We start from the raw sequence: 13,587 nt of genomic DNA, 5'->3' as shown, positions 1-13,587 counted from the left end.
CCCACTCTATCCCCCACGTGTGAGGGGTAGAGCAGAGCTCAAGAGATCCCAGCGCATCCCTCTCGCCGCATCACTGGTATTGGGCCAGTGGAGGCTGAGCAAGTGTATCAAAACTAGCGTTGGTATGAAAAGTTCCCTTATTAAATTATATACTAGCTCTACCCCGTAGTAGTTGGATTAAGATTTTTAAATATAGTCTTGTATTTGAGCTTAGTATAAGATACTGAAATTTTATGACGCAATTAAATTCAATGACTAAGGATGGCCTCAATTTTATTTGAAGTACGTTGAAAAATAATACCATATTTAGCAACGTTTTTCAATGTAAAAATGTCCAAAGTGCTTCTAATGGGTGTACAGAATTTAATTTTTTATTGAAAATTCCAACAAGCTGGTTTTTGATGGATATAAAATTTAAAACATATTGGGTGAAAGTATATCCAAATATATTTATATTACATCATAAAATCTATTGAATAATAAATAAATTTTAGTTAATCGTTCATAAACAATAAATATTTAATAATTTTTTCTTTAGGTTTAGCTTACCTGCAGGTACTTACAAGATTTAAAAATAAATGTAATAGAGCCAATTTTGAAACGTTTAAGTAAATTATAGGCATCAGTTATGGATAAGTGTGTGTAAGACAAAACAATTAAAGAGAGTATTTCATTACACAACACAAATAAACATTGAGTTTTTTTTATTATAATTAGTTTAAAAATAACGTGAACCCCTATGGTATAGGGGTTATACTCACCATTATAGTATGAGATACTTTCATATGGTGATGTCCAGTAAAAATAGCACTAAAAGATCTCGAAGCCAGGGATAAAACACACAGAAACTCTCCAGCTCAACAAAAACCAAGAAAATCACTGAGAAACACACCACCTGTGACACTAGGGCTCTGTTTCACAATAAAGTACAAACTAATACTATTAGTCGATTAGATTTATCTTATTAATTCAATTACACAGACTTAAAAAATAGTAACTTGTACTTTGGTATTTTTTAATTCCTGTAATATCACTAATACTCCTCCCTATTATGAAAAAAATAAGTAATAGTGCAATTACCATGTTGTTTCTATACTTGTACTTTGAACTAATACTATAACCTTTCATTATGAAACAAGGCCCAGGTAATTCAATTGATGAAATGAACTCCCAACCTGGCCCTTCTAATCCAAGCACAACCGAGGAATAGCCATTCTTCAAGCCAAATCAATATGACGTATCAAGAAATTTACCAGTAGACCGACCTATTTACGCCTATTTACTATTCCGAATTTACCATGGAAGCGAAACAGACCCCCAGAGAACCCAAGGCACCGCCAATATTTACCAAAAACATTAAAAATTTTCATATTTTTTGTCCACAAATTAATAAAGTAGTTAACCCAGGTACATATATTTGTCAAAGTCGCATCAATGATACGAAATTAATACCAGATACCGCAGACACATACAGGAAAATAATATAATACTTATCTGAAACAAAAGCTGACTACCACACATATCAGCTACGTTAGGAGAAGGCGTTCAGAGTAGTCATCAGACAATTACACCCCTAGACACAATTGGAAACTATCAAAGAAGAACTTACGGCCATGGGGTACGAAGTACGACGTACTAAAAGATAACAAAGATCCACATAGTGCATCAAACAAAATAGCGTTGCCCTTGTTCTTTGTTGACCTCGAACAAACACCAAGTGGAGCTGAAGAAATTTATAACGTGAGCCGTTTATATTACACCAGAGTAGTAGTTGAAAAACACTAAACATTATTGCCATCACTTACCAAGGTGCGTCAAGTCTGGCCAACAACACAAATCCGTAGATTGCAACAAGCCTAGGCAAGCACCTGCTGTGTGTGCACTATGACTTAAAAAAGGGAATCCGGGCAACTACAAGGGGTGCAAGACGTATAAAACTCTAGCATCCAGAAAGCAGGCAGGTGCCAGACAAGAAGATGCAACCAGAACACTCAGGAGACCCTCAAGATTGTCAAACCAGGAGTGTCCTTCGCTCAAATGACTAGAGAATCAGAAAAAGCAACTAAGGCCCTGCCACAATCGCAACCTACACCCCATTATCCTCAACCTCAATCCCAACATTCTCATGCCTCTGTTCCTCAAACCTCATCCATTACCCAAAAGCCTAATCATTAGATACCCTGCATCCCCCTCCTTCCAACGCGACTGATCTCACAAACCTCCACACCTCTTTCCTATCCGAATTGAGATGCCTTATTACTCCACTCATCTCCTTACTTACAAATCTAGTATCTAATCTTATTCCTCCACCAAGAAACCCTTAAATGGCACTATTTAAGTCTCTTTCTAGTCTCCTATGGAATGCGAATGGTGTTCGAAACCACGTTAACGAACTAACGGCCTTATTACACTTAGACGACTAATGAACATACCTCAGTATCAGATTTATCGAACGGACCATCCTGACGGAACAGCACATGGTGGCACTGCTGTCGTTATCCATCGATCCCTTTCACATCACTTAGTCCTTCTACAAGCCCAAAATTTCCTACAAACCACAGCAGTATCGATCCAAACTTCTCTATTCCCCATAACAATAGTAGCGGGTAATTCCACACCAAGAATTCCTACTTCCCAACCACAATTGAATTACTTCCTTGATTCCCTCGGACACCATTTTCTTCTAGGTGCGCAGACCTCAATCCAAACGGTGCCGGACTAGTGAAAAGGGTGCGACGCTCTGGAAATTCTTCCCTCAAGATCGAGAGCAGGATGGGTTTATTTATTTTATTTTGTCTTTGTGTGAATGTGATCGTTCATCATTATTACCTATTGCCCACAACTGTGTGGCAGATTGTAATATCTATCAATAAATAAAAAAAAATTACTTAAAAAATATATAATTATTAAAAGATAAATGAGAAATTATGTAAAGATGCACAATAAATAAGATAAATAAATTGATTCATTTTTACAATAGTTAGAAAAAAAATAAACATAATAGAAAGATGGTAACTTTATATATATATATATTTTTACTATTGTGGTCTTTGTGACAATAATATATAAATACAACATTATTTTGACCAATTTTTTTAAATTTTATTTAGGAACATATGTATTTAATTATAATTTGTTAGTGAAAGAGTGTAATTATAGAAAACAGTTATAAGAAAATTCAATATATATATTAAGAAAGATAAACATAAAAAAAACAAGAAGCAGTTGATTAAGAATTAGATGAAATTTTTATTTGTCGCAAATTGCATGAAATTGAAATAAATAATTATATTTATTTTCACTACCCGGTTGAGAATAAGTCTAATCTCCAGTTTCTTTCCCGTTGGCCTGTTTTAGACTGTGAGTGTGAATCGTGAAATCTGGTTTTCATTTATATCAACCTGTTTGGATGAAAAGTTGAATTACTAGTTACAACTATTTAGGTCATATGAGGAATAAAAATTATATAAATAATTTTTTTAAAATAAATAATTCAAATTTTATCCACTATAGTCTCAAAACCTTTTATTCCTCTTATAAGTCCGACGTTTCGGCCAATCCGGCCATCTTCAGGGACAATCTTAATACAACTTTGAAACTATATAATTTAAACAACTCTTGTACCAGTACAAGCATTGTTGTGATAAAAGTTTTAAGGAATAGTGTCTGATGATAAATGATTTTGATTTTGTTTTAAGTGAATATTTGAATAATTAGAAATTGATGTTTTTGACCTGGGCAGAATAGCCTGCATGGAGTTTAGAGTTTCTTAAATTATATAGTTTTAAAGTTGTATTAAGTAGATTGTCCCTGATGATGGCCGGATTGGCCGAAACGTCGGACTTATAAGAGAAATAAAAGGTTTTGAGACTATAATGGATAAAATTTGAATTATTTATTTTAAAAAAATTACCAGTCTCAAGAAAATATATATAAATAATATTATACATACAAAATTATATAATTATTGTTATTTGATTTTTGTTATTTTTTTTGTTTTATTTTAACATTATATTTTAATCATATTTTGGTGTTAGCTTATTTGCTTATAGTGGTAGTATAAGGGAAGTTTTAATTTGGACAAAAAATATATAAATATTTTTATCAAATAAAAGCGATATATATATATATTTCTATTGCATTCTAAAGATTGCATCAGATAATACTTTGATTCAGAGAAGGCTGTTCAGTAGAAGATAAATGAAAATCCGAGAAATACCAGGAAGGCGCGCCAAAGGTTGATTAAATAAATGATGATGAACTCATTGGAACTTTTTACTTCTGATGGGGACCATTACGTCTTCAGGTCCTGAATTAAGTAAATCTAGATTCTGAATAAGGCCACTGATTGAAAAAAAGGCAAATTGCAAACTCAATTGAATTTAGAGGGGGCGGAGAAGCGGGCGAGATCTGGAAATCTTAAATTAATATTGGGGAAAGTAATTTTGAATTAAATTGTCACCAGCTTGTTTTGACTAAATCAACATTATATTTTATTTTTGTAGAAATCGATTCACATTTCGAATAGAGACTCTGCATATTAATGAGTAAAACAGAAGTATGTTAACAATTTTAATTAATTAAGACTAAAGTTTGGCATGGAAACTAATTAAAGGATAAAATATAACACCTAGAAATAAATTCCAATTAAACAATATTATGAGTTTTGCATATCAACAAAACAAATATCTCTAATTAATTTACTATTTCTTCAGGCAGAACCCAGATTATAAAATGTAGATATCATCCTAAAAACGTTTTAAGGATACAATAATACGAACATAAAAAGAGCCACAAAAAATCTCTTATAAGAAAAATAATTGGTCAAGAATGAAAAGGAGATGGATGGCGATTTTATTAACCCATCTTAGAGAAGGGATACAGTGCCATATACAACGCTTCTAGGAGACAAAGTTGCGAAAGATCATGCGGCCAACATCATTGTAGTTGAAGACAGACAAACAGCACGAGCTATTCGAACATAAACTTTTTAAGCTCTCTACAGCAACAAACAAATCACTCTTCAGGACCCTTACACCAGAGCCACCCCCCCCCCCCAGTGTGTTGGCAACAAACCAGCAGCCAATAAAAATTCAGAAACGACGTGCCAGGACACGTATTTAGCTTTTAATTTTTTAGGTTTAATTTGTGACCTAGCACATTTTAAAATTCATAAAATACCCACTAAAACATAATTACAAACACAAAAACTCCTTAAAATATAGGCAACTGCGGAAGAAGGAGACAGAGAAAAAATCGAAATATATATTTAAATTAATAACAAAAGTTTTCTGAAATAGGGATAATGAAAAAAATAACATTCTTATTTTATTTTTTTATTTATTTATAAATATTACAATCTGCTACAGTCCTGGGCAATAATCAATAGTGAAAAATTGAAAAAATTCATTCCAATATCTTTAACATCCTTCAATACCTATGCAATCTTATCCTGAATTTGATGGCGGACCTTAAGCTTGGCATTTCCATACCCATTCATATTGCCCAAAATTAGTAAGTTCTTGAAAGACTGAGGAGATAAAAGACAATAATCTTTCATAGACTTAAACAAGATCCCTTTCTCAGTTTCTTTTGGCTAGCATACTAGCAATACCCTCTCCCCCTCCCAGGCTGGTCTCCCTCATTCTCTGTACTTTTGTAAGAATAAGAAATTAGTCAGTGTATGGTTTTGAAGCAGTTATGTACTTTCTTTTGTAATATATTCAGATCAATAAAGTTTTTTTTTTAAGTTATCCAACATATCAGCACTTCATATCTTCACAGAATCACACGAATAGAGTCAATTTTCCAATACCTTGAAAAAATACTTTGTCTGCCCATCAACTAATGAGTTGACATAAAATCAATTGACAAAAATTTATTTGGTTAATAATTTTTGTCCATGACTACCATTACTTGGTTACACTGTGCGTATGACGTATTTTAGCCACTTTTGGAGCTTTTTTTTTTTCTATTATGATTTATTTCAAGTAACCGAGTCAAAAAGATTAAAAAATTGTCTCAACAACAATAAAGCTGTTAATTGCATTCATATTACGTTGTCGATTAAATACTCGAAATAAAATTAACCAAAATCAGAAGACAACCTGAGACAAGAAGTGCCACCGCAGTGGTAGACCACACGAGTCAGGAGGAAACTCGATATTGCTTGTGGCTTCTCTTTGTCTTCTGTGCTTTATCTTCAATCTTCCTCAACATGAAGACGAAGTGCAGAGACCTTAGGGAGTTATACTCGTAACCTTTGAGTTATATACAACTGTCAGTCAAACAGGTGGTATCCCAATTTCTGAAATAATTTGAATTTGGCTATGTTATGAAATATATATTTGAATTAATATTATTATTAACTTTCCAGGCTATGAATTACTTAACTTTTTTTTTCAGTGTTTATTTTAAAGTAGGATCAATCCGTTAAAAATCAAATTTTTGTATATAATTTTTATATTTCTTAGTACTGTTATTTCAAACCGATACATTACATCCAATAATAATCTTCACGTCGAAAAATCCTCGAGAATAATTCATAATTAAAAAAAAATTAAAAATATGATAATAATGCTACAATTATTATAAAATAATAAAATATAATTGTGAAATAAGGGCTCTTGAGAGCAGAGGTAATAAATAAGTAAAAAACCTTTTTCAACAAAGTGCATGAAGTTATCATTATGAGACTTAATTGCTAAACTGAATTGTCCTAAGAAGTTGATTTCATAAATTATTCAAGAATACATTTATTTCTTTATATTTAAAATTTTATGACATAAATATTTAATGTCTATAAAAAAATATAAATAGAGATTTCATGTCTTTATTTACTTATCTCCCTCTATCTTTAATTATAAAAACAATAATATATAATTATCCCTTGTAAATATTAATTATGAAATAAATTAAATTATTAAAAAAAAGGATAATTAATAATGAATAGCATATAACATCAATTTAAAATTTATAAATAATTTTAAAACATTTAATAACAATTGTAAATATCGCTATTAAATTCGGGATATTTATTTATGAATAAAAAAAAATAGTAAACCCTAATACAAAAATCTTTAACAATAATTAGTTAATAAACCTTTACAGTAAAATAAACTATTGGTTTAGATATTTAAACTACTGACATTATCAATGTAGGCACTATTTTAAATTTTCTGAATAACCTTAATTAATATCCAGAACTCACTACAATATGTAGACTTTAATTAGTTAAATTGATTTCACAAGGTTGTGGGTTCAATTCCACTTGGGTCAGTCAATATTTATTTCGCGGCGGCCTATAGGCACAAATTATGACAATCTAACTCAATGGAAGAATTGCACCATAGCAAAAAAAATATATAAAAGTACGCAGTAATAACTTTTTTTATTGTAATCTCAAGGAAACGTAATGGTAATATAAATTCATTAGCAAAGCTGTTCCTGCAACTGGGCAGAAATTGTTTATGTTACGGACAATTCTGCAATAAAGATGATAAAATTGAAAATATTTACTCTATTTTTAAGTTTACTATCAATATACAGGTCCCACTGTAGTGCACGATTCTTTCTTTCTTTTCTGTTTTATATTTTTTGAAGAAAGTTTATTTTGGGAACTAATCCCTGGATTCATTCAGTAATTCTATAATTAAATTGTTCTTAGGGACCTTTTTAAAATGTTGTATTCTGCATTATTCTTATAACGTCCAAGCTACTAAATATTTTTAAAATTGATTGAACAAAAAAAAAAAAAGTGAAAATAAATTAAATTGTACTTTAAAAACATGGAAATAACATTTTAGAAAATGACATATGCAAATAATGGCAAACCGAACCTGACTGGGAGATTGGGAAACAAAGTGTTCGATAACTGGCCAACAGATATGCAATTTACATCAGGAATGTGATTTCGATTAGGTTGACCTAATGGTCGAATTCCACTCTCAACTGGCCACAAGTTCAAATCATTAGTGGCTCATGGTCATCCGTGATCCAAACAGGGGAAATAGTTTATTTTGTTGCTATACGAAAAGAGAAAATTTAAAACGTCAAAATTCAAATAAGCAGGGTATACTTTCAGTTCAAAGTAAATCTCCAAACGCATACAATAATTAAAACTAAATATTATTTAACTTTACTGCTTGTTTAATTTTAAAAGAAATAATAATTAAACAGAAGAACATGTAAAGATTGCACAGGTCTATACACCAAAAATTTAATTCGATAATTTTAACTGATCGTCATGTAGTGTGTAAAAAAACTTTTTCTTCAACTGTATACAGATATTTCGCAAATTATGTTCAATTCCAATTCGATGAAAAATGAAAAATCAGAGAGGGTACTCAGCCGGTCAAGTTCAAATGTTTATCGTATCAGAGTAACTTATAATGTACCAAATGACACAAATTGGGACCTACTAGGTCGTTTTTGATTCAAGACAAGACAATTTGTAGATGATTATTTAAAAACAAATTTTAGTAGAATTTCATTTCCTTCAAATTTTATAATTTACTATTATCTTTTGAATGAGAGAAAGATTGTCAATCCAGAAGTAACTAAGCATTTGAATTTTGGTTATTAAACCAAATTATACAATTATAAAGGTTTCAATTAAAGTTCCTATAGGAAAATGAGCATAGAACTTCTTGTTCTTCAGGAAAAAATTAAACAGTCTCTTTATGCAGATCTGAGATATTACTTTCTCGAATAGAGACCTTCCGATTTATCTGGTCTGGTCCAATCGTCAAAAAGGCACCGCTAATTGGTCGATGTATCCTGTACATTACAGCCTTCCGGATTTTTTTTTTCAAACGGCTTACGTCGTTACCATTCTTTCAGCGTTGTTCATGGTTAAGATTATAGAAGAGTTGCGGAAATAATCATGGTATTAAGTTTAGTATGCATGTAACTGTAAAATAGACGATAAATATTTGTTTTTATTACTTATTTTCATTTTTTTTTAAATTATACGGTTTTTTTAAATTTAATATAATTAATTATTTTGATATTTCTATCATCATAATTTACATTGAGGGCAAATGAAGCATAAAATACAACTTGAATCTTTATAAGATACATTTTATTGAAGAGTTATTTGAACCTATGAGATGGATGACCCGTTTCGGATTATTCCTTCAAAAAGTAGTTTATGATTATTAATTGTAATTATATAATAATTAAATTATTATTATCTGAATTTCTCTACATAATGGTAGATTGAACAATTGTTAATGTTTTCGTCCATACACATCATAACAGTAAGATGTTCCCTATATTTCAAATTACAATTTAGTTGTCGATTAAGAAAAATATTTAATAAAAAAAAACGGATTCGTCCTTCCGCGTCTTCTATCCCAAACTATTGGGTCTCATATATTCTGTTAATATTACAATTAAATATGATTAATTTAACTAGTAAATTTTTATATAAAATTTGCTATTTTTCAGAGTTATGTAAAATTTGTTCGGTAGGGTAACGACAGTGAAATGCATCAAAAATTCAAAGTATAATTCATCAAAGATCAAAGAATAATTAATTTCAAATAAGTATAATTAACTGTTCAATTTTTCATTTATTTGAAAAGTATTGTATTTAGGTTAATATTAAAAGGCATATGAAAAAAAAAGATTTTTGTTCACAGTTAATACTAATATTAGAAAAAAATAATAATTTTTTAATTTTCACTAGATTAAATTTTATGATGAACATTTCATTCGATGTTAGGAATATTTGTAGAGATTGAAAAAGATGCAAGTTGAAGCCAGGAAATGATAAAGGAGTTGAACGGACTACCGTACACAATGAGGCAGCATTCAGGACAATAAATGGATAATGCCAGTACATTTGTGTCCCATTTTCTTTTCCCTGCCATTTGAGCGATCATTTTCTTTTCAAGTTGACCAAGCTGCACGAAACCCTATGTATTCTAAGGGCAAAGTAATGATGCAAGATCTTTCCTATGAAGAGATGTGTACAACAGCTCCATACAGCAGGATCTTCGTGAAGCTAATTATTGAGAAACTAACTCACAATATTACTAATTAAATTTGTATTAATTATTAATTTGTAATTTTAAAGTGGAAAAAGTACAATAATGGTCTATTATTTGTTTTCATATTCAACTAATTTTCTATTTTATGGTTCCAGAAGATCTACAAATTGATTTAAAATAATATTTTAGACTTTCCATGTTTATATTAATTTTCCATTAACTATAGACATTTTTTTGATCAAATTTTGACGGTATCGAGTTTTTAGTTGATCTATAACGGAAACGTTTTTCGAAAATAAATGTCCCAAAGTAATTGTAAAATAGACAACATTGAATCCATTCTATAAGTATAATAACAGTTACTGAAGATTGAATTTCAGTAACCTATATAGTGCCCAAGTAATAAATACTCAATGTAATTTTTTTTGTCTTATAAAGTAGATGTCATAAACCAAAAATTATTCTGTTTTTAGCTTACAATTAAGTTTGCTTTAGATATAATTTATCTTAAACTGAGAGATCAGGTTTACAAATTGTAAATTTGTAATTAATCCATAAATTATTTTGTAATTTTTAATTGAGTCCACGTCAAATTAAAAAAAAATCTTCCTCATGGACTTTACAATAACTTTATTTCGTGTACTGGTAGCTCAAAACTCCCAGAAAAAAAAAAATAATAAAAAGGTTATTTATCAATAGCTGCTAAACAAATATTTTTAAAATTTTATAGAAAAAAAAAACGTTTAAAGAAATCTAATTTTTCAAATAATCTTAAATAAATTTAAAAAAATCCATGGTAAATGACATAAGAAGAATTATACCTAATAAATATAGATAATTAAATTAAAGTTGAATTAAAAACTATTTCTGTTTGTGGTCCTGTTGGTAATTAACAATCTTGTACGAAATTCTAGTTAAAAATAATTAAGTAGCTTTTGATTCAAGAAATTGATATACATCTTGATCGACCACCAAAAATAATTTACTTTAAGAAAACCATCTCAAATTACAAAAATTACTGGAAAATAGTTATATAACTAATATTCGCCTATCAATCTTTTAAATCTAATAGACAATAGAGCAACTGTAGCGTTAACTAGATAAGAATGAAAACTTGGAGTTACGTTGTAGCACCAAAAGTTACCCCTAGTGATTGAAAAAGTTCTACTAGATATAAATATTTTCTCAGGGCTAGCTCTTGCCAAGTCATAGCTTAGGCGGACCTGGAGGATCGAAGCAATCTAGGATACAGGAGCGGTTTATTCACTTTTATCTCAACATCGAAGGATATTTGGATTCAATATTTTATCTAGTATGGGGAATCGAATAAATATCATATAGAAAATAATATTTTCTAGCTTTTTTACTATCTTATTTGTTTCTTTGCTTGCCAAACACAAGTGAGATTATATTCGAATAAAAATTTATTTTAGGTTAGATATACAATATTGAAGATGTAATACAAGTGAACTATTTTGAAAAACTCCGCACTCGTGTGAAAACTTCCGCATTGGTTATATTTCTTTATTCTCTTTAATCCATTCGAGCTATACGCGCATAATCATTCATACAGACAATATAATATTAACAAGAGTGTCTATTGAACACACATAATTGGTAAAGGTGGATACTTTATAACGATTATCTTTAAGTAACAGTTTGCGCAATGCGTAATTACCAGCCCCACTGGAAAATATCACTTTAGTATTACATTTAAAGTTCAACTATTTATAAACTTATATTAACTTTGAATTATACTTCATAGCTCGTAGATGAACATATGCTTTAGACTGGCTACGACATATTGGTGGGATCCCGCGGCCCTGAATATTTTGAAATGTTAAAACTGGAAATCTGTTGAACCGTTCATTAAAAAAAAAAATTACATTTTCAGAATCGAACAGAATAAACATACTTTTTTCTATTTTAAGCTCATATTGTTCTAAAAATTGCGGATGGAATTATTTGATATGAAAAAGTGATGTCTGTGTCAATTTGAAAGAGACCGCGAACTTGATTAACCCATTATTAATTCTTCCACCACAGGTTTTTCTGTCTGTTTTGTTGTTTTTTTTTCTTCAGATATTTCCACGCAAAACCACTAATATCACCAAAATATAATTAAAAAGGCAAAACAAAATATCCGAAGTTAATTAACCTTCAGACACCTAACTAATTAATTTTAAAAGTATATAAAACCGTTAACTGTCATTGAATGGCAAAACATTTGTAATAAATAGGGATGAGATTTATGTAGTTTATATATTTTTTCCACAACTTTGAACTATGTTTAGAAGTTTCCTAATAACATTTCGTAACATTTAGCTATTTGAAATAATTTTTTTTTTTAATATAATTTTCGTATAAATAAAATTTTAGTCAACGTTTCCCTTTTCAGAACTTTTTTAAAAATCAGTAAAATATATATATACATTTATAGACAATACGTGCATCTCTGATACTTCTCAACTATTTTCTGAAGCTCTAAACAAGCAATGTTTATTAACTTCATAGTTAATAAAGAAAGAAAGTTTACTGCTTTCAAATACCTTTTATTACGTCTGTTAATTCAAAACGACATTAGGTTTTTTACAAATAGATTTTCGCTCGAAAATCTTGAACTAATTTTTTTTTAATGATCCAACTTGGGAATGTGTAGGTATGAAATATGAATATGCCGAATTAAAATAACCGTTACAATCAAATTTACCTTTTATATTTTTAAAATATCTTAAGTTGCATTTCCTAATTTTTTAATAATTTTATATAAATCTTTTTTTTTAATTACATTTGTAAAAAAAAAGACATATAAAATAAACATATAATCGCATAAAAAATGTAATCTTAGCAATAAATATAGTAGAACTCGAAAACAAATTTTAAACTCTGTTTGATAAACATATATACACCATTGGACTAGAGGGGTTATATTACTTTTGAATAAAAGTTAAACCGAAAATAAGTTAGTTTATTAGTAATATGAATTTTTTTAAATTTACTGGATAGAAATATTACTAATTTAATTTTTTGTGGAAGTGGTATAGATCTATTTTCTGAAGTCTAATTTATTATAAACTTATTTCTGTTTTATAAGCTAATAATAAATAAATAAAATAAAGCTTAATAAGATATAAAATTTAATATTTTGTAAAGAAATGATATAATATTTTACTTCTCCTGTATTTACTACGGATTCATCTGCTTGAAAGTGGAGATATGTGCAAACCATTCAGTAAATAATCAAATTGTGGAATTAATTATATTTTGAAATTTGAATAGTTAATTGATGTTTGTTCGAGTAGAGGTTTACCACGTGTAGTACTCCTCTACTCCTACTAGTTCAGTTCTAACCGACTAAAGTTTCCTGAAATACCTCAACATTCCTGTAATAGTGGTTGTTGAGGACTACGTCTCTTCAGAGTTCCATTAGTTGTCTAAATGGAAGACTTCTAGATCAATAAAGGTTTCGTATATAAGTATCGTTATTTTAAGAAGATACTATTTTTATCAATGTATTTGTCATAGCTATATCTATAAGATATTATGTGTCCATTAAAAAAATCTTAGTAAAAAAAAAATAATGATACAAGAT

Source organism: Halyomorpha halys, unplaced genomic scaffold, assembly GCF_000696795.3.
Source record: "Halyomorpha halys isolate HHAL.00 unplaced genomic scaffold, Hhal_1.1 Scaffold448.1, whole genome shotgun sequence".
Taxonomy (NCBI): domain Eukaryota; kingdom Metazoa; phylum Arthropoda; class Insecta; order Hemiptera; family Pentatomidae; genus Halyomorpha; species Halyomorpha halys.
The sequence above is the reverse complement of the archived record's forward strand: the minus strand, read 5'-3'. Positions refer to the sequence as shown.